At 46.0% G+C, this 21,176-nt stretch overlaps 1 pseudogene; it reads left to right on the forward strand.

Annotated features, from left to right (window-relative positions):
* The first annotated feature begins 17,850 nt into the window (after nucleotides 1-17,850).
* On the forward strand, nucleotides 17,851-18,428 carry Gm6444 (annotated as a pseudogene).
* Nucleotides 18,429-21,176: the final 2,748 nt, after the last annotated feature.

Genomic DNA, 21,176 nt, shown 5'->3' on the forward strand with positions numbered 1-21,176 from the left:
CCAGGGTCTCATGTAACCCAGGCTAGCCTCAGACTCACGATGCAGGATGACTTTAAATTAGCGGTCCTCCCAACTCTACCTCCTAAATGCTAGGATTGCAAGCATTAGCCTTCTTGCTTGGTTTATGCAGTGCTTAGAATCAAGCCCAGGGCTTCACACATGCCAAGCAAGTACTCTATCTACTGGTCCTCAGGCAGTGGTCTTAACCGATGAGCCATCTCTCCAGCCCCATACTGGCAGTTCTCCACGTGCCCTTTAATTGTTGTGTAGAGATCTGGCTTCTTGGCAGGGCCTCAGATGGAGAGTGGAGGACTTGAGAGGGGAGCCATGGTATAGAAGGTTTGTGCTGCTGTCAGAATCCTGAGGCTACCAATCTGCATTTGCAGTATCTTTATATATCCTTCGAGAACAATCCTGATAGTACCTTTTCCCTCTGAAAGCACCCCTGCTCTGGCCACCATTCTCAGCAGAGATGACTGGGGCCATGTGTTTTTTTGTTTCTCACTGCACCCAAGTGCCCACACATAGTAGGTTCTCAACTAAGGGCAAAGAGATGCTGGGAGTTGTAATGCAACCCGTAATCCTAACTGCTGGAAAGCTGAGGCAGAGGAATCACCACAAGTCTGAGGTCAGCTTGGGAGTGAGACCCTGTCTTGAAAAAAGCAGAAACTAGAGAAGGAGAGGATGGCCCAGTGGTTAAGAGCAGCACTTGTGCTGGGCATGGTGGCCCATACCTTTTAATCCCAACACTCAGGAGGCAGAGGCAGGCTGATTTCTGAGTTCGAGGCAAGCCTGATCTACAGAGTGAGTTCCAGGACAGCTAGGGCTATACAGAGAAACCCTGTCTTGAAAAAACAAAACAAACAAACAAACAAAAAACTAAGGAGAGCTCTGTGGACACTGGAGGGGAGGGGACAGACAGCTGGGGTCATTCCCGAGCTCCAGCCCCTTCATCCACTGGCTCACCTGTAACAGCAGCCTTGGACTTCACTCAACCCGCAGCTGAAGTTGTGAGTCTTGGGCCTAGGGAGGTTGTTATGGCAACGCCAAAACTGACTGACTTGCTGTGCCCGCCTCTTCCTGCAGAGGCAGGGTAGCGGGAAACTTTAAGGGAAGGGAAAGTCTTATTTGTTTTTCGCCTTAGGACTTTTGAGTATCTTCCGGACGCTCTGGAGACCATCTCCGGTGGAAGATGCGCGGTGTACACATTTTACAGATGCAAAATTCTTGCTCTGCTCACAACGCCTTGAGGATCCTGGAAGACCTGCCTAGCCTCTTCACTTTTCCCTTTATCCTGTCCCCCTAAGCCTCCCCATTCAGCCTTTGTCAGAGCTACTACACACTTGCTTCTCTGCTGTTCCTGGAAAGTGCACCATGTACCTGCCTCCTGCCTTGGGCTCTTCTGGGGGCAGCTGCCAGGACATCTCTTCCTCCACCGGAGAGTGTGGATCTTGCCTTCAGACGTCAGCTCCAGACGCAGGAGTTCTCAGAACCGCCCTATTTAAAATTGGAATCTCCGTGTGCTTCATTGCTGTTTATTCTGTTTAAGCACTTAGCATGGCTGCCATCTGAGTGAGTGTTGGTTTTAAAGGCAACCTCACTTTCAAAAAATAACAAAGAAACAAACAAAAAACGACAAACCTCTCAAACAGAAAAAGAAGGGGGCGGGCTGGAGAGGTGGCTCAATGCTTAAGAGCACTGTCTGCTCTTCCAGAGGTCCTGAGTTCAATTCCCAGCAACCACATGGTGGCTCATAAACCTCTTTGATGAGATATAAATACATCTTTAAAACAACAACAACAACAACAACAACAAAACATAAAAAGAAGGGAGGCCAGTGAGATGGCTCAGTGGATAAAGCCACCCACTGCCAAGCCTGGCAACCTGAATTCAATTCCTGGTGCACACTGTGGGAGGAGAGAGCTGACTCCTGCGTGTTGTGTCTGACCTCCACATAGCGAGCACACGCATGCACATACAGAATCAAAATGTCCAACACTCGAGAAGGCACAGCTGGAACAGACACCTGTGGCTTCCTCTTCCTGCACTTAACAGGCGCTGCTGTGCCGGGCAGTGGTGGCGCACGCCTGTAATCCCAGCGCTTGGGAGGCAGAGGCAGGCGGATTTCTGAGTTGGAGGCCAGCCTGGTCTACAGAGTGAGTGCCAGGACAGCCACGGCTACACAGAGAAACCCTGTCTGGAAAAACCAAACCAACCAAACAAAAACCAGGCGCTGCCATTCTGCCTAATCTGAAAACAGAGAGGGTTTTGTAGGCTTTTATTCTTGGAACCTGCCTCTGCCTCCATCATAGGCATGAACCACGAAGCCTCTCTCCTTCCACCATCAACCTTTTTATGTTCTTGGTGACAAAAATGACCGGCTCCTAACGACCGGCTCCTTATGCCCATCACTGTGTTGTTTTGTTTATTTTATTTTATTTTTCAAGATAGGATTTCTCCGTGTCGTCCTGACTGTCCTGGAACTCACCTTGTAGGCTGGCCTCGAACTCCCAGAGATCCACTTGCCTCTGCCTCCCAAGAAATAGGAATAAAAGCCTGTGACAACCGCATCACTGTGGTTTTAATTACTTTCAGAAATGAACTGTTTCCAAATTCCTATCTCAAGTACTCAGTTGGCCCAGCTAGCGTCTCGAGCCTGTGCTGGCTGACTCTGGCTTCCCTTACAGCTTGCTTCTTTTCCTTTCAGGCACCTGGCCAGCAGCTGCAGCCGGCCATTACCCTGGGTACAAACTGTCCTTTGACCGGTGGCCTTGTCCCGAGCCTCCTTGCCACCTGCTGACTGGACAGCTTGATGTCCTTATCCTTTCTAGGCCAGACTACATCCCAGCACGCTGCGTCTCCGTTCCTCCCTGTGAGTGGCATGCTCAGAGGAAACTTTGTCTGTCTGGAAGAGAAAGGTCTGAACTGTGGGTTTTCTGTACAATCCAGCCAAGCGGGGCAGGTTGTAAGCACATGAGATCATTCTCCATATGGGGTCAGAGTCTGATTGTATTTTTTTTGGGGGGGGGTTTGGATTTTGGAGACAGGGTTTCTCTGTATAGTCCTGGCTGTCCTGGAACTCATCTATAGACCAGGCTGGTCTCAAACTCAGAGATCCACCTGCTTCTGCCTCCCAAGTGCTGGGATTAAAGGCATGTGCTACCACGCCCGGTTCTCTGATTGCATTTTAAAGAGATTTACTTATTTTTATTTTATGTGTATAAGTGTTTTTGCCTGTGTGTATGTCTGTGTACCGTGTGAGTGTAGTGTCCATAGAAACCAGAAGAGGATGTCAGATCCCTGGACCTGGAGCTACATACAGACAGTTGTGAGCTACCACATGGGTGCTGAGAATGGAATTCTGGTCCTCTGGAAGAGCAGCCACTGCTCTTAACCAATGAGGCATTTTTTCACAAGTCCCTAAGTAGGTTGTTGGACTGGCAGGTCAGTCTATTACTTTTGCAAGCGTCTGTTCCAAAAGCCCTTCTGTTGTTTGAGTGCTTTGCCTGCCTATGTAAAATGCACCGCAGTCCTGGCCGCTGACTGCAGTGGCCAGAAGAGGGCGCCAGATACCCTGGGACTGGTGTTATGCCCCCGTTGTAAACCTTCCTATTGGTGCTGGGAACCAAACCTCAGTCCTCTGTTAGTCCAGCAAATGCTCTTCACCTGTAAACCCTCTCTCCATCCCTTAAATATCTTCATAACAATCACTTGCCAGATCTGCAAGGTCAGGATCTGACTGGAGGCTTCTTGAAAGACTTCATTTACAGCTTGAGAGAAGGGCGTTCCCGTGGGATGTGGAGAGAGAGAGGCTCCCACACACCCCAGATGTAAATAAGTGTTTCCTCCGGAAGGCGTGGTCCTGTAGACATTAACCCCGTCTGAAGCTTCGCCGTAAGGCTGGATGACCTGTCCTAGCAAAGAAACCCAAGACCTCCTTCAGAATTGTCCAGATTCAGTGGGCACCGCTCAGACTAAGCCCAAAATGACATGGAGGATGGGGTTTCCTGTATCAGTAGAACCCGGGTCTCAGCCTTCCCAGAAGTACCAGGAAAGACCTACCTGTCTGGACCAGCCAGTCTCGATGAATACAATGGACAGACGGTGGAATCAGCCCAAGTATCCATCAGTGGGTGAACACATAAACAAAACACAGTTTGTCTGTACAATGGAATATTATTTGGCTATAAAATGAACGGAATCATGACGCGACACGTGTTGCAACATGGATAAAACTTAAAGACAGCATGCTGGGCGAAAGCGGCAGGTCGCTGTAGGCCGCTAATTATGTCAGCCCATTCATTTGAAGAGTCCGTGGTGGGCCAGTCCATCCAAACAGAAAGTAGATTAGTGGAATCAGGGAGTTACACCTGGTGAGCACAGGTTGTTGGTTTTGTTTGTTTGTTTGTTTGTTTGTTTGTTTGGTTGGTTGGTTGGTTTGACCAAGTCTTGCTGTGCAGTCCTGGAACTTGATATGTAGACCAGACTAGCCTCAATCTCATGACATCAGCCTACCTCTGCCCACTGAGTGCTGGAATTAAAAGCACGTGCCTCAGGCTCTCTATGCAGCGACACAAGACCTTGCATGTCTGATCCTTCTGTCCCAGCTTCCAGGGATGCTGGGATCAGAAATATGTAACAGGCTTATTGGGGCTTCTCTTGTAGGGGTGATACAATTGTCCTAAAATCGACTGTGGTAGCGGTTTCACAACTCTGTGAGAAGACTGAAAACCAACTGTATTAAGCTTTAAATGAGTGAAGTTTATCATGGATGAGTTCTATATCTCAATAAAGCTGTTTCTCAAGTCTTCAGTGTGGAAGGAAGGCCCGCTAGGGTTTCTCAGAATTTAAAGGTTCGGTTTGGTTTTGCTTTGCTTTGGGACAGGAACTCACTATGTCACTCTCTATACAGACCAGGCTGATACTCAACAGAAGTAGATTTGACTGTCTTTGCCTCCTGAGTTCTGGGATTAAAGGCGTGCATCTCTATGCCCTGTCAATTTTTTTTTCATAGTGCTAAGGATAGAACCTAGAGCCCTTCACAGGTTAAGACAGCTACAACTTAGCTGCATCTTTAGCTCTCCCCCTTTCCTTCTTTTTAGATTTATTACTAAAAAGAAATCACAGAAATATTTTAAGAGAACAATACAGTAGTTTCTGGACTGGGCTGGGTGATACAAACCTTTAATTCCAGCACTTGGATGGCAGAGGCAGGTGGATCTCTGAGTTTGAGGCCAAACTAGTCTACAGAGGGAGATCCAAGACAGCCAGGGGTACACAGAGAAATCGTGTCTCAAAAAACAAAACAAAAGGAAAAAACCAACCAAACAAAGCAACAACACAAATCCAGTGTAGTCTTTGAGACACTTGCTTTGTAGCCCAGGCTGGCCTGGAACTTGTGAGCCTACTGAATGCTAGGATTACAAGTGTGTGCTGCCCCCGGTAATTGACTTTCTTTGCTGAGCATGGACTCCAGGAGCTTGGGCGTGCTAAGTACACGTTCTACCAATGAATCCAGTCCAAGCTATTGTTTACGAGAGATTTTTTTTTTTTTCTGACAAGGTCTCACATAGTCTACACTAGGCTCAGGCTTGTTTTATAGTTGAGGATGATCTTACGTTCCTGACTCTGCTGTCTCCATCCCACAAGGGTTTGGATGCGCTTCGGTTCATTACCTCTTGGGGAAACCTCCTCCCTCTGGAGCTTTCTCCATCAGGATCCATGTCAGAAGTCAGTCTTCTGAGCTCCCTTGCAGCTATGTGGGCCACCTCCTAGTAAGTCAGTCTGTAGATTCCTTCTCTGCCCCCCGCCCCACCCCATCCCTCTTTTCTTTCTTTGTTATTAATCTCTACGGTGCTGGTGCTATGGGCTAGGGCAGGCTCAGAACACTCCTTTATCTTGGAACATTCTACAGAGCAGAGCTGCTTTGGAGAGATGGGCTCTGTCTGCTAACCTCCATCCCTTTTCCATCTGTCTGTGCCCCACCCACCCCCTCTCTCAAGATGGGATCTCACGTAGCCCAGGATGGCCTTGAACTCACTAAGTAACCGAGGATGAATCCGAACTCCTGGTTCCTCTTGACTCCAACTCCTAAATGCTGGGATTACAAAAGACAGCCACCACTATGCCTGGCCTCTCCCACATTCTTAAAACAAACAAACAATCAAACAAACAGCCAGCAAAAACCCGTGAAAGCTAAGAACGATTGTCTCCAGGGAGAAGCCAGCGGAGATTACAGTGTCCAAAAAATAGTCATTAGGCAAAGCAATAAAACTAATAAATTATCCCAAGGGAGGAAAAAACACATGGCCTCAATAGCAATTAAAGAAACGGAAGTTAAAGTAACCCGGCCATGTGATTACATACTGTCTAGACTGGAGAAAGTACATAAAAAGAATGGACCATAATGACGGCTGCCCTACGGTCTGAGGGACCATTACACACCTGGCCACTCTCGCAATTAGGTAAACTGGTATGAGGAACTTTCTGGAAGCCTGAAGCTGGAAGAGCTGGAAGGGTACTGCTATCTTTTGAGTGAAGAATGCCACTATTTAAGGATATCCTTAAGGATATATATTATAGTTATACACACACACACACACACACACACACATTATATAGTTAGAATGAGGCATAATATTCCCCACTTACATGTAGTGGTGGCACACACCTTTAATCCCAGCACTTAGGAGGCAGAGGCAGCCTGGTCTACAAGGTAAATAAAAAAAATCCAACCAACCAAACCAAACCACCACCAACAGCAAAAGCACAACCTGTTCTTGCAGAGGACCCAGGTTCAAGTCCCAGCATCCTCGTTGGGTGGCTTACAACTCCAGCTCTAGGGGATATAATGTCTGTGGCCTCCAAGGGCACACACATAAAATTAAAAACAAAATTACTTCTGACAGTGCTATGAGACTGGTGGGTACTGCATGCATTTTGAAAGCCAGCCAATCCTTCGGCCCGGTGTTTTAAGTAACATCTCTTAAAAATCAAAAAGAGCAAAGAGGGGCCCAGGTTTAGTGCCAAAGTTCTTGACCCAGGAGAGACCACCTGAATATATTATCTTGATTGGTATTTTATAGAACTCCATTCAAGGAAAGTACAGTCCAGTGTAGAAAAAATATTAAAAATACACATATTTATTTATTTATTTATTTGTATTTATTTATTAAAAAATTTTTTTTGAGACAGGGTTTCTCTGTATAGCCCTGGCTGCCCTGGAACTCACTTTGTAGACCAGGCTGGCCTCGAACTCAGAAATCTGCCTGCCTCTGCCTCCCAAGTGCTGGGATTAAAGGCGTGCGCCACCACCACCCAGCAAAAAATACACATATTTTTTTTTTTAAAGATTTATTTATTTATTATATGTAAGTACACTGTAGCTGTCTTCAGACACTCCAGAAGAGGGCTTCAGATCTCGTTATGGATGGTTGTGAGCCACCATGTGGTTGCTGGGATTTGAACTCCTGACCTTCGGAAGAGCAGTCGGGTGCTCTTACCCACTGAGCCATCTCACCAGCCCAAAAATACACATATTTTAAAATTGAGTTTTAAACCACAATTATGAATATAAGTGTTATACCTTTCTTTCTTTCTCTCTCTCTCTCTCTCTCTCTCTCTCTCTCTCTCTCTCTCTTTCTTTCTTTCTTTTTTTCGAGACAGGGTCTTCTATGTAGTTCTGGCTGCCCTGAAACTCACTACGTAGATCAGGCTGGCCTCTAACCCACAGAACTCTACCTGCTTCTCTCTCCTGAGTACTGGGATTTAAGGCATGTAGCACCATACCCAGCTGCTACATGTTTTAAAATTTTTATTTTACTGTGTGCACACACTCATATACACATGGAGGTCAGAGGACAGTTTGTGAGAGTCTCTTCTCTCCTTTTCTGTGGGTTACAGGGATCGGCCTCATCATGAAGGCATTCACCTTTACCTGCTGAGCCATTTTGTCAGCCCAGTACAGACTTGAATAAAGAAAAATGTATTAAAGCACACAGGAGATGTTAATCCTGACCTAGTATACTCAATAGGACTTTAATAAATACATTAATGATAATAATAATAGTTATTACTATTATTGTGTATTAATAAATACATTAATGATAATAATAATAGTTATTACTATTATTGTGTATGGGTGGCATGTCTATGCACCTATGCATGCGTGGTGCTACTGGAGGCAAGGAGAGGGCATCAGATTTGCAGGAGTACTGATCCTTGTGATTTTACCATGTGTGAGTACTGGGAGTCAGACTGAAGGTTTCTGGGAAGAGCAGCTAGTACTATTAACCACTGGGCCATCTTTCCAGCCCTAAATACTTAATTTTAAGTATTACTTAATTTTAAAGATGTATTTATTTTTATTTAGATGAGTACACTACAGCTGGCTTCAGACATATCCCAGAAGAGGGCATTGGATCCCATTACAGATGGTTGTGAGCCACCTTGTGGTTGCTGGGATTTGAACTCAGGACCTCTGGAAGAGCAGTCAGTGCTCTTAACCACTGGGCCATCTCTCCAGCCCCCTAAGTACTCAATTTAAAAAAGCATTTTACACCAAGCATGGTGGTAAGTTTAGCACTTGGGAAAACAAGGCAGAAGTATAAATTCAAGGACACCCTGGCCTTCAGGGGAAACCCTACCTCAAAAGACAAAAAAAAAAAGAAAAAAGAAAAAAGAAAGAAAGAAAGAAAGAAAGAAAGAAAGAAAGAAAGCAAGCAAGCAAGCAACAACAACGACAACAACCACCACCCAAAAGCTGAGGAGACCGCTCAGTGGAGAGAGCTGTTACTGTATGGTTGTGGCACCTGTCAATAGTTAAATCTGATGGCTTATGGCTTAGGCAGGAAATAGGAGGTAGGACATCTGGGAGAGAGAAAGAATTCTGGGATAGAGCCAGGCACGAGGTCCACCTGGGAGGATGCATGGAACCTGAGCACAGGTAACCAGCCATGGGGCAGAATATAGATTAAAATTAGTGGGTTATCATAAGTTATGATTCTAGTCAGAGAAGAGCCTAGCTCTATGGCCAAGGTATTTGGAAATCTGTTTTGAGTCTGAGTCTTATTTCTGGGAACACGGGACCGGGAGGAAGAATCGACCCTTATATCTACAGCTCAGTGGTTAGAGCATTGGCTGCTCTTCCAGACAACCTGGGTTCTGTTCCCAGCACCCACATGGCAGGCAACAACCGTCTGTTACTCCAGTTCCAGGTGCTCTGACTCCCTCTTCTGGATTCCCCTGGCACAAGGAACACACCCCCAAAACAGTCATACACAAAAATATTAAACAAAACATTTTGTTGTATTTAGCCAACCACACTATGCGAACTTACATTTCTACCAAGAATCATAGTGAATTTTTAAATAACAATAAAATAAAATTATAAGTCAAAACCACAATCAGAACTAGATTCTAGCTCTTTAAAAGCGGGATTGTGGGGAACGGGGCTACAAACAGGATGGTGTGGCTGACGTCATGAATTTCGGGGGGCTTTAAATGCGCATGCGTTAGGCTCGCTTCACACACGCGATCTTCCTGCACGCAGTGCGCGTGCGCACGGCGAAGGAGCCCCGCCGGCTTAATTTTTTTTTAGGTGGGAGGAGCCAGTCGCGGGAGTTCTCGAGACCTACCTGCTCCCGCGGAATTACCCGTCCTAGCCCCTCTGCACATGCGCAATCACCAACACGCGTCTGGGAGGTCTCTGAAAGGCGGGCCCGAGGTTGCGCCTGCGCTCTGGGTACTCTTCGCGGAAGTGAGTGGGAGATGGGGGTGGGAATCGCGCTTCCACGCGGAACCGACGGAGGGCGAGCCTGAGTGTGCGGCTAGGGTTCGTGACTCCTCCAGTGCCGCCCTTCCTAGTCACGTGAAGACTGGACTGTGGACACAGAAATTATTTTTCTAATTTAAAGATTCTTACATAATTACCCATGTCTACGTGAAGGAACTGTTTTTTCTTTCAATTTTGTGTTTCTGGGACTAGTACAATGTATCAGTCCAGGCAGGCCTCGAACCCCAATCTTCTTCCTTCAGCTTCCCGAACGCCAGGATTCTCAGGCGGAAAAGTTTAGTTTTGGATTTATCCCTAATCATTTCTTAGCCTTTTTTTTTAAGAATGCTTGAAACATCACGAAGCATTTTAGGAATCATGCACGGTAGCTCGGGCTCAGAGGGAGGAGAATCACTCGGGAGTTCAAGATCCTCAGCTACACAGGGAGCTGAGAGGCCAGGGCTCAAAGCAGAACTCACTTCGGATGCCTCCGAGTGTTCGGAGAGATTACCAAGAATTATTAGTAAGTGGTTCTTGTCTGTTAGGCAGATTTATTGCATAAAGGCTAGCAAAGAAGTCTGCATAGAATTATGTGTGGCTTTTGTGTCCTGAAGGTGGTTGGTTCATTTGTTTCCATAAACAAGTATGGAAAGCGGATAGTGTTCAATATATGAAGACTGTTCTGATGGCTGGGGACACCAAGAAGCCTGTAGTTCAGCCCCAGTTCTTAAAGGGTTCTTGTGGGAAGGTCACGTGGTTCAGATGTAGAGGCAGTCTTGGAGGTAGCTGTGGGAGCACCTTGACATCTGCTGGGTGACGTCTGTGCACTTCAGAGACTGTCCAGTCAATACAGTCGTGCTGGACTTGGGGAGAGGAAGTCTAGATGCCAGAAGAGGAGATTAGGACCAAAGTGGAGGGTGAGAGACCATGTGTGTTCCTGAACATTGAGGGGTGGTAGGGAATGAGGCAGGAAGCGACTGTTAGACCAAAATCGCCTACTTCAAAAGGGAGAAGTTAGTAAAACTCTCTAAGGAAGATTATTTACGGGTTTACGATTTATTCATCCGTGTCTGTGTGCATGTGTAAGTTGCACCCATGTAGTGGTATGAGCGTGACATTCAGTACACAAGTCTACAGAGCTCTCTCTTTCCAACATGCAAGTCTCAGTGTTTGAACTCAGAGCCTTGGGCCTGGTGGCGGATCTCCTCTTACCCGCTGAGCCTCCTCTCCACCCCAACTCCCCAAGAAAGTCTTGAAATGGTACATTCTTGGGCCAGAATCTCTTGAGGCTGATGAGAGGTATGACTCCTAATCACTGTTCTAAAACGCTGGAAGGGTAGGGATTCTTGGACTCCCTGAAGAAGTTGCTCAGGTCCCGTCTCCCTCAGTTATATATGCCTTGAGGAAGAGGGGTTTATAAGAGTGTTAGGCCAAGAGAATAAACTTCAAGAATAGCACAGAAAAATAATTGAAAAGGAAGCTCTTAAATGTATCCAAAAAATCCACTTTGTAGTAGAATACGTGGGACAGACTGGTTTCATGGACTTGCTCACTTATATTTTGCCCTGGACCCTGACAAATTATGAAGTAGATATTGTTTTTTAATCTCCCAAAGGCTGCCTACATTATACTACTACAACCTTGAAGGATCTAGGGTTGTAAAATGTTGGGGGGACACAAAGATTCAGATCTTAATATAAGATAACTAAATGAAAGGCTGGAGAGATGGCTCAGCAGGTATAGGACTGTCTTGCAGAGGTCCTGGGTTTAGGTCCTAGCATCCACCTCCGGCCATTTACAGCTACCTGTAACTCCTGTTTCAAGGGATCTAGTGCCCTCTTCTGGTCTCCACTGGCATCTACAAGAGCCTGTCTCAAAAACAAGCAAGAGAAATAGAATTTCCCGTGCAGGAAGATTGTATTTCAGGTTGCTAGCAAAAGTGTGTTAAAGAGAAATGATCTACAACCCGGAGGCGGGGGGGGGAGGGGGGGGGCCAGGGAGAAGGAGAGAAAAAGAAAATAAACTTGTGTACATGCCACAACATTGCAGTGCAGCTGACCTGAGCAGCCACTGGACAGCTGCTATGCTTTGCCAGTTACTTTCATCGTGCTAAAAATACACAGATATCACTCCGACCTGGCGGGCCAGCTACAGGGATTAAGCAAAGGAGCGCGTGCGTGGAATGTATTGTAAACAGCTAGCGGCTGTTCACAGGAAGGTGTGTGGGAAATGTACTGGTGATGGTGTTTGCCCTGTTGTCAAACACAGGGGCCGGAGCTAAGAGGCCTGTGTTCCCTCAAGACTTCCAAGTGCTTTTCGTCTGGCAAGTGGTCCTTCTCCACTCTAGTGCAAATTAGTCCACCCGGCAGCTTTCAGGAAAATACACTTGGATGTTTTTAAAAACTGCTAGCCCAAATGTAACGGTGTTTTTGGAAGGTAATTAGAGCAGGAGGCTGGGATCCTCTAGGGAGTGTGAATTGCCATGAAAGACAGGTTAGTTTCAAAGGGTTGGAGACTGGAGAGAAGCCTGTCTCCAATTAGGAACCAGGTGAAAGGGACACTGTAGCACTTTCTTTAAATCCTTAATGAAACTAACCTACTGTGTCACTGATCTGGCTGGGGTGGGGGTGGGGGTAGGGATTGGCATGGAGAATGTCAGCTGTGGAAGAGTTCTGCTGTCCCGTGCAATGCAAACGGAAAATGAAAGCCTGGTGTGGTGGTGCATGCCTGAGATCCCAGCAAGATCCTGGCAGGCGGACTGGAGAGATGACGCAGCACATAACTGCATTTGCAGTGGACCCAAGGTTTGTTTCCAAACCCCAAATGAGGGTGTTCACAACTTCCTGGGACTTCAGCTCCAGGGAATCCAACACGCTCACATAAGGTACAGTCTCTTGTCACATAAATCAAAATAAACTTTAGAAAGTCTCCTGAGGAAAATGGTTGGGCTGTGTAGGGAGATCCGGATGGCTTAGTGGGGTAGGGGCACTTACACACAGCCTGATCCTCACACACTGTAACACTGTCAAGATTTTCCAGTGGGGCGTACATATATCAAATCATTCCATTTAATGACTGAGAAGCCAGAAGAGAGTGTTGGATCCCCTAGAGCTGCAGTTATAGGCAGCCGTTAACCTTCGGACTTGGGTTTGGGGAATTGAACTCTTTTTTTTTTTTTTTTTTTTTTTTTTTTTAAGATTTATTTACTCATTATATGTAAGTACACTGTAGCTGTCTTCAAACACTCCAGAAGAGGGCGTCAGATCTCATTACGGATGGTTGTGAGCCACCATGTGGTTGCTGGGATTTGAACTCTGGACCTTTGGAAGAGCAGTTGGGTGCTCTTACCCACTGAGCCATCTCACCAGCCCGGGTTTGGGGAACTGAACTCATGTCATTTCATGAGCAGCAAGTGCTTTGAAATACTGAGCCATCTCTGCATCCAGTAGCTATTTCCTCTTTCTGGTTATCATAAAAGATGCTTTTGGGGAGCCAGGCATGGTTGCGCATGCCTTTAATCCCAGCACTCGGGAGGCAGAGGCAGGCAGATTTCTGAGTTCGAGGCCAGCCTGGTCTACAAAGTGAGTGCCAGGACAGCCAGGGCTACAGAGAGAAACCCTGTCTCAACAAACAAACAAACAAACAAACAAACAAACAAACAAATGATGCTTTTGGGAGGCTAGAGAGATGGCTCAGAGGTTAAGAGCACTGACTGCTCTTCCAGAGGTCCTGAGTTCAAATCCCAGCAACCACATGGTGGATCACAACCATCTGTAATAGGATCTGAAGCCCTCTTTGCTATGTCTAAAGACAGTTAAAATGTACTCATATATACTCATATACATACATAAAATAAATAGATAAATCTTTTTTAAAAGGAGAGAGAGAGAGAGATGCTCTTGCCAGGCAGTGGTGGCTCATGCTTTCAGTCTCAGCACTCAGGAGTCAGAGGTGGGAGGATCTCTGAGTTCAAGGTTAGCATTGTCTACAGAGCAAGTTCCAGGACAGCCAGGATACCCTGCCTTCAAAAACAACGAACGAAAGATGCTTTTATAACACACACTAGTTTTCATAGGGATATGTGTTCTTTTTTCTTAGTAGCATACCTACAGCTAAAAGTGGAATGTATGTGCCCAATAAACTTGTCAAATTGTTTTCCAAAGTGGCTGTGCTATGTTCCCCATTGTGTTAGCGACATGTAAGATTTTTCATTTTTATGTGCCTTAAAATGTATTCTTTTATATGTATGAGTGTTTTACCTGTGCACTCCATGCATGCCTGGTGCCTGTTGTGAGTTCCTGTGTGGGTGCTGGGAATTGAACTTGGGTCCTTTAGGAAGAACCCCAGGGCCACGTTTCCAGCTCTCCTCAGTCTTTCACAGGTTGGTCCTGCCTTTCACTTTGCTTGTGGTTATGAACTTGCATCTCATTGCAGTTTGGTTTGTTTTTCCCAAATGGCTGTTGATGCTGAACTCAGAATGTGTTTGTGATTGTTTTGTTTTGTTTTACTGTAGCTGTCTTCAGACGCCCCAGAAGAGGGCATCAGATCTCATTAGAGATGGTTGTGAGCCACCATGTGGTTGCTGGGATTTGAACTCAGGACCTTCAGAAGACCAGTGAGTGCTCTTAAACGCTGAGCCATCTCTCCAGCCCTTGTTTTGTTTTAGATGGGGTCTCAGCATGTCCTTAACTCACAGAGATCCTCCTGCCTCTGGCTCCTGAGTGCTGGGATTAAAAGCCCAGCCAGAATGTATTTGTTAAATGCAGGAATAAATGTAGGGATTTACAAATTAAATAGCCATATTAAATTTTTAAAATTTGTATTTATTGCTGGGTATAGCAGTGCACACCTTTAATCCCAGCACTTGGGAGGTAGGGGCAGGCAGATAAGTTAAGGCCAGCCTGGTCTACAAAGTGAGTTTCAGGACAGTCAGGGCTACATAGATTTTTGTCTTGTTGTTGTTGTTGTTTTGTTTTTTTAACACAGGGTTTGGGTACCAAACCTTTGCTATCCTCATTGGCTCCAAGGGTATAAGGTACCAGCACACACACTTACACAGACATGTCCACATAAGTAAAAGTAAAATAAGTAGTTTTTTTTTTTTTTAAAGTCAGGTGTGGTGGCACACTTGGTAATCTTGGTGTAGACAGGTGGCGCTAGGAGGAATCCTGGGGCTTGGTGGCCAGCCAGGCTAATTGTGTCTGCAAGCTCCAGTTCAGTTAGAAATCCTGTCTCAAAAAATAAATTCAAGAGTGGGGGCTGGGGGCTGGTGAGATGGCTCGGTGGGTAAGAGCACCCAACTGCTCTTCTGAAGGTCTGAAGTTTGGATCCCAGCAACCACAACATGGTGGCTCACAACCATCCGTAATGAGATCTGACTCCCTCTTCTGGAGTGTCTGAAGACAACTACAGTGTACTTACATATAATAAAAATAAATAAATTAAAAAAAAAAAAGAGTGGGGGCTGGAGCGATGGCTCAGTGGTTAAGACCACTGACTGCTCTTCCAGAGGGCCTGAGTTCAAATCCCAGCAACCACATGGTGGCTCACAACCATCTGTAATGAGGTCAGATGCCCTCTTCTGGAGTGTCTGAAGACAGCTACAGTGTACTTACCTACAATAAATAAATCTTAAAAAAAAAGAATTCGACTGGAAATGAGAATGCCCAGGGTTGACCTCTTGCCTCCATGTGCACCCACACCACACACACACACACACACACACACACACACACACACTATATCTGCATCTTAAAAAAAAAATCTTTTTTTTTTTTTTTTTGAGACAGGGGTTTCTCTGTGTAGCCCTGGCTGACCTGGAACTCACTCTGTAGACCAGGCTGGCCTTGAACTCAGAAATCCGCCTGCCTCTGCCTCCCGAGTGCTGGGACTAAAGGCATGAGCCACCACACCCAGCTTTTTTTTTTTTTTTTTTTTTGAGACAGGGTTTCTCTGTATAGCCCTGGCTGTCCTGGAACTCACTTTGTAGACCAGGCTGGCCTAGAACTCAGAAATCCGCCTGCTTCTGCCTCCTAAGTGCTGGGATTAAAGGCTTGGATCACCACCTGCCGTGAAATGACGTTTCAAAGGGAACAAGAAATGAGTTTGTTTCTTTTTTTCTGGTGCTGGGTCTCAATCTTAGCTTTTTTTTTTTTTTTTTTTTTTTTGTATTCAAGAATAAATTTTGTTGGTAGGAAATAAATTCTACAAAGTTACCAGCAGGGGGCGCAAGGAAACAAGATTTAAGCTTGTATCCTTATTTTAAAAACCCAGAGCCTAGCCAACTCTGTACCTTGCGGTTTTGTTTGCCTGTCTGTTTTTGATACAAGGTTTCATATAGCCTGACCCAGGGTGGCCAGGGACCATTCCAGATCTTCCTGCATTCAGGTGCTGGGATTACAGGCGTGGCCCACAACCTTGGCCTTGTGTTTGGAAAATATTTCTCTTGAATTTCCCGGAGGAACCTGCCGTTGTACAAAAGAACCCTCGAAATAGGCTTTAAGCAGAGAATCGTTCCTCTTGATTCTGCAGCAAAGACAAAATCATAGACGATTTAGTGTTTTCTCTGCTGCTCAGAATTTGCTTCCAGAGGTCCTGAGTTTAATTCCCAGCATGGTGGCTCACAGTCATCCGTAACGAGATCTGACTGAAGACAGCTACACTGTACTTATATATAATAATAAATAAATCTTGAAAAGAAAATGGGTATGAGTTTGTTTGGAGTGCTACAACTGTTAGAACGGGTCACCAGTGGGGGCTGTGAGGTCTGTGAATGTTCTAAAAAGCTGTGAAATGGGGATTTAAAAACTACCGTGGCCAGGCGTGGTGGCACACGCCTTTAATCCCAGCACTCGGGAGGCAGAGGCAGGCAGATTTCTGAGTTCGAGGCCAGCCTGGTCTACAGAGTGAGTTCCAGGACAGCCAGGGCTATACAGAGAAACCCTGTCTCAAAACAAACAAACAAACAAACAAAAACAAAACAAAAACAAACAAACAAAAAACCAAAACCAAACCAACCAAACAAACAAAAACCCCAACTACCTTCTAAGCCGGGCATGGTGGCGAATGCCTTTAATCCCAGCACTCGGGAGGCAGAGGCAGGCAGATTTCTGAGTTCGAGGCCAGCCTGGTCTACAAAGCGAGTTCCAGGACAGCCAGGGCTATACAGAGAAACCCTGTCTCAAAAAACAAAAAACAAAAACAACTACCTTCTGGGTTCAATTCCTAGCACCCACATGGTAGCTCACAAATGTCTGTGACTCCTGCTACAAGGCATCTGACACCCAACCTCATACAGACACACCTGCAGTCAAATCACCAATGTACATTAAAAAAAAAGAAAAAAGAAAAAAAAAACCTACCTTAAGGCAGGGTGGTGGTGGTAGTGGTGGTGGTGGCGGTGGTGGTAGTGCACACTTTTAATTTCCAGGAGGCAGAGGCAGGTGGATTTCTGTGAGTTTGAGGCCAGCCATAGTGAGTTCCAGGACAGACAGGGCTACACAAAGAAACCCTGTCTTGAAAAACCAAACCAAACCAAACCAAACCAACAAAACCCCTGCCTTAAAGGCAGAATTATTTTTATGCCACATGAATACTTTTTGATAAAGGTGTTATTCAGATACCCATATATATCTTCAAAGGTGTCATGGCCAGGATGAATAAGGAAAGAATGCTTTCACAGACCAGAAAGGACATGATACCTGATGTCATGTCTGCACCTGGAACAGAAGAGGACACCAGTGGAAAGGAACAGTCACATCTGAGTAAACACCGAGATTTAGTTTATAACAATCTACCAGTGTGATTTTTTTTTCTTTTCTTCTTTGAGACATGGTCCTATATAGTCCAGGCTAGTCACCAACTTGCTGATGTCTGTCCAGATGTTTCTTGGCCCTGGGACATTGTTCCTCCAGGGGCATAATGCCAGACTCCTCTAGAGTGAAGAAGGCTGGAAGATCTAGCCACTAGGTGAGTCAAAGAATTTCTTTATGGCCCGAGCCAAAACAGAAGGACCATGGAAGTTGGGTCTGTATATGATATAGTTAAAAAGTTCTAAATTGCCCGCCCCCCAGGCCTCCGCAGTACAAGCTGTCATGGCGGCCAGGCTGTTAAGCTTGTATGGTCGATGCCTGTCAGCAGCGGGGGTGATGAGAGGGCTCCAGGCTGCCCTCGTTCGCTGGGAGTCCTCCAGGGCTGTAATCGCCCTATCCGGTGTGGAGAAAAAGCGGCAACGAGAACCGACCATGCAGTGGCAGGAGGACCCAGAACCCGAGGACGAAAACGTCTACGCAAAGAACCCTGACTTTCATGGTTATGATAGTGACCCTGTGGTGGACATCTGGAATATGCGAGCTGTCTTCTTCTTTGGTTTTTCCATCGTCCTGGTCTTTGGGACCACCTTCGTGGCTTATGTGCCTGATTATAGGATGCAAGAGTGGGCCCGCCGGGAAGCTGAGAGAGACTTGTGAAATACCGAGAAGTCAATGGCCTTCCCATCATGGAATCCAACTACTTCTATCCCAGCAAGATCCAGTTACCAGAAGATGACTAATGGCTTACCGAGCAGGGCCTAAGAAGCATTACTCATCCGCTGCTTGTTATTTACCTGGTTCCTCAGAACACCTTATTAAAGGAATTGAAAGTAAAAAAAAAAAAAGTTCTAAATTAGCTAGACATTCATGCCTGTGATTCCAGTACTTGGGAGGTGGCAGAAGGCTCAAGAGTTCAATGTTGGAATGGGCTTAGCAGTGCAAGCCTTGAATCCCAGCACTCAGAAGGCAGTGGCAGGCCAATTCTGAGTTTAAAGCTAGCGGTCTATATAGCAAGTTCCATGACAAATAGGACTACATAGTAAAACCAGCAAGCTTGCCTAAAATGGGGCTTTTTTTTTTTTAAGATTTATTTATTTATTTATTATATGTAAGTACACTGTAGCTGTCTTCAGACACTCCAGAAGAGGGCGTCAGATCTTGTTACAGATGGTTGTGAGCCACCATGTGGTTGCTGGGATTTGAACTTCAGACCTTCGGAAGAGCAGTCGGGTGCTCTTACCCACTGAGCCATCTCACCAGCCCAAAATGGGGCTTTTAATTTCAACAAAACTACTGAGTAATTTTGAGGAAAATAATTCCATAAATTTATAAAATAGACCACTTATGTTAAATGAAATTTACCTGATCTTTTTCAGCGTATATGAATGGTCATATATCTTTAACCATTATTATTTTTGGTCCTACTACATTTTGGGGGGGGGTGCATGGTATTTTGAGATAAGGTCTGGGATACCAGGCTTGCCTCCCAACTCACAGAGATCTGTTTGCCTCTGTCTTCTGGATTCTGGAATAAAAGGCACACACCATCATGCTGGACTCAGGCTGTACTTTATTTAACTTTCCCTAGCATGGGGGTATTTGGGATGGTTCTAGTTTGTGTGGCTATAAATATCTTTGCAAAATGGCTTGGTGTTGTCTGTGGCACTATTTTGAGCAAGCACGTTTGTGGAAAGTGGACAAAGTCAGAGTCCCTGGAATTTCAACTTGACCTTGGACAGCTGTGCTCCCCAAAAGGACTCTGAGTGTTTTGCAATGTGAGCTCCTGGGTAAGTTTTATCACCTGGCAAGGCTTAGCCGGAAGCACTACTTGGGAGCCTATAGGATGACAGGATTTTAAGCCCCTCCTCGAGAGAGTTGAAACAGAGTCTGCATTTTAACAAGATTCCCACTAGGGGGGTTCAGGGTACACTAAAAGTTAGAGAAGCCACGGGTTTGTGGACGTTATAGCAGGCGACTATCACACATTACATTCAAGGTCATCCTGGACTACATATACCTTTTATTTATTTATTTATTTATTTATTTATTTATTTATTTATTTATTTATTTATGACAATGCAATGCATTACCATTATTTCGGTATTTATCCACATGTCAACATTCTGTGGTCCTGACCAAAATAGGGAACATGGCAAGAAGGCCAGGCCCACCGATCTGAAAACGCAATGACACCCAGTTCCTCCTGGTCCCTGGAAGCTCCTGGTCCTCTGAGGAGCAGCAGCAATACTGAAACCCAAGTCTGCAGGGACCTGGCCTCATGTCCAGCTGTCAGGCTCCACATCGGACCGGATGAGTGGACTCGGTGATACAAGAGCCCTGTCTAGACCCCTTCGATGTGTAGAATCAGAGCGATTTTGGGAAGAGGAACGGACTCAGAACCTTGCGTGCTTAGGACTCTCCAAATGCCCTTGAAGCAGAACCACCAAGGACCCAAGGTCTGAGCTGCCCTGTGACTGCTCTCTTCACGTGGAGATCTGAGTTCAAAGCACAGAGATTGATGGTGGCGGCAGTGGGGAGGACCCGGTAAGCCCTACCTAGGCTGTTCGCAAATGAACAGATAATCCGGGGCTAGGGGAGGCCAGGTTCTCCCAACTTCATCTGATGTCTTCTTGCCACAGCATGTGTTGGATGGGCAATCAGGGAGTAGAGCAAGGGGAAGCAGCACCCCTTGATAAAGGTGGGAAGATGGGAAGCCCTGAACCTCTCACCTACGGTGGATTTCAGAGTGGGAGGGGTTTACATTTTAAGCTTTGGCCAAGGGTGGAAGTGAATTAGATGGGGCATTACTTAAGACTTAAGAAAGCAGGGGTACAGCCAAACCACCCACAAAGCCCGCAGTTGTCCCAGGGCAGCCACATGAATCCTTTCTATCCATTCTAAGGACTGCCGCACAGTCTAACAGGAGGGTGAGGCAGTTGCAAAGACATTAGGCTTTGTGTCAGCAGCAGGTGATTGTGTGAAGGTCTGTTGACAGCTGTGTTAGCTGTGCCCACCCAGAGGAAACTGATTTCAACACACTTTCTCTCCCTCTCCCCCTTCCCCACCTCTCTCCCTCCCCCTTTCCCCTCTCTTTTTCTTTCTTTCTTTTCTTTTTGTTTTGTTTTGTTTCCAGACATGGTTTCTCTGTGTAGCCCTGGCTGTCCCGGAACTCATTCAGTAGACCAGGCTGGCCTCGAACTCAGAAATCCGACTATCTTTGCCTCTCAAGTGCTGGGATTAAGGCGTGCGCCACCACTGCCTGGCTCTTTCTTTCTCTTAAAAACAAAATCATCCAACCATCTACCTACCCATTCACCCATCTTCCCATCCATGTAGAAGACTGAAGTAGGCAGATCCATGTGAGTTCCAGGGCTGCCTGCTCTGCACGGTTTTGCTTACATGTATGTTTGTGCACCATGTGTGAGCCTGGTGCCCTTAGAGGTCAGCAGAGGGCGTTGGATCCCCTGGATCTGGAGTTATGGATGGTTGTGAGTCCCCGAGGACCATGTGGGTCCTTTGTAAGAACTACAGGTGTCGTAACTGCTGAGCCACCTCTCCAGCCCCTCAACCTATTACTTTTTATTAAAGGATTA

Source organism: Mus musculus, chromosome 5 (assembly GCF_000001635.26).
Source record: "Mus musculus strain C57BL/6J chromosome 5, GRCm38.p6 C57BL/6J".
NCBI classification, from domain to species: domain Eukaryota; kingdom Metazoa; phylum Chordata; class Mammalia; order Rodentia; family Muridae; genus Mus; species Mus musculus.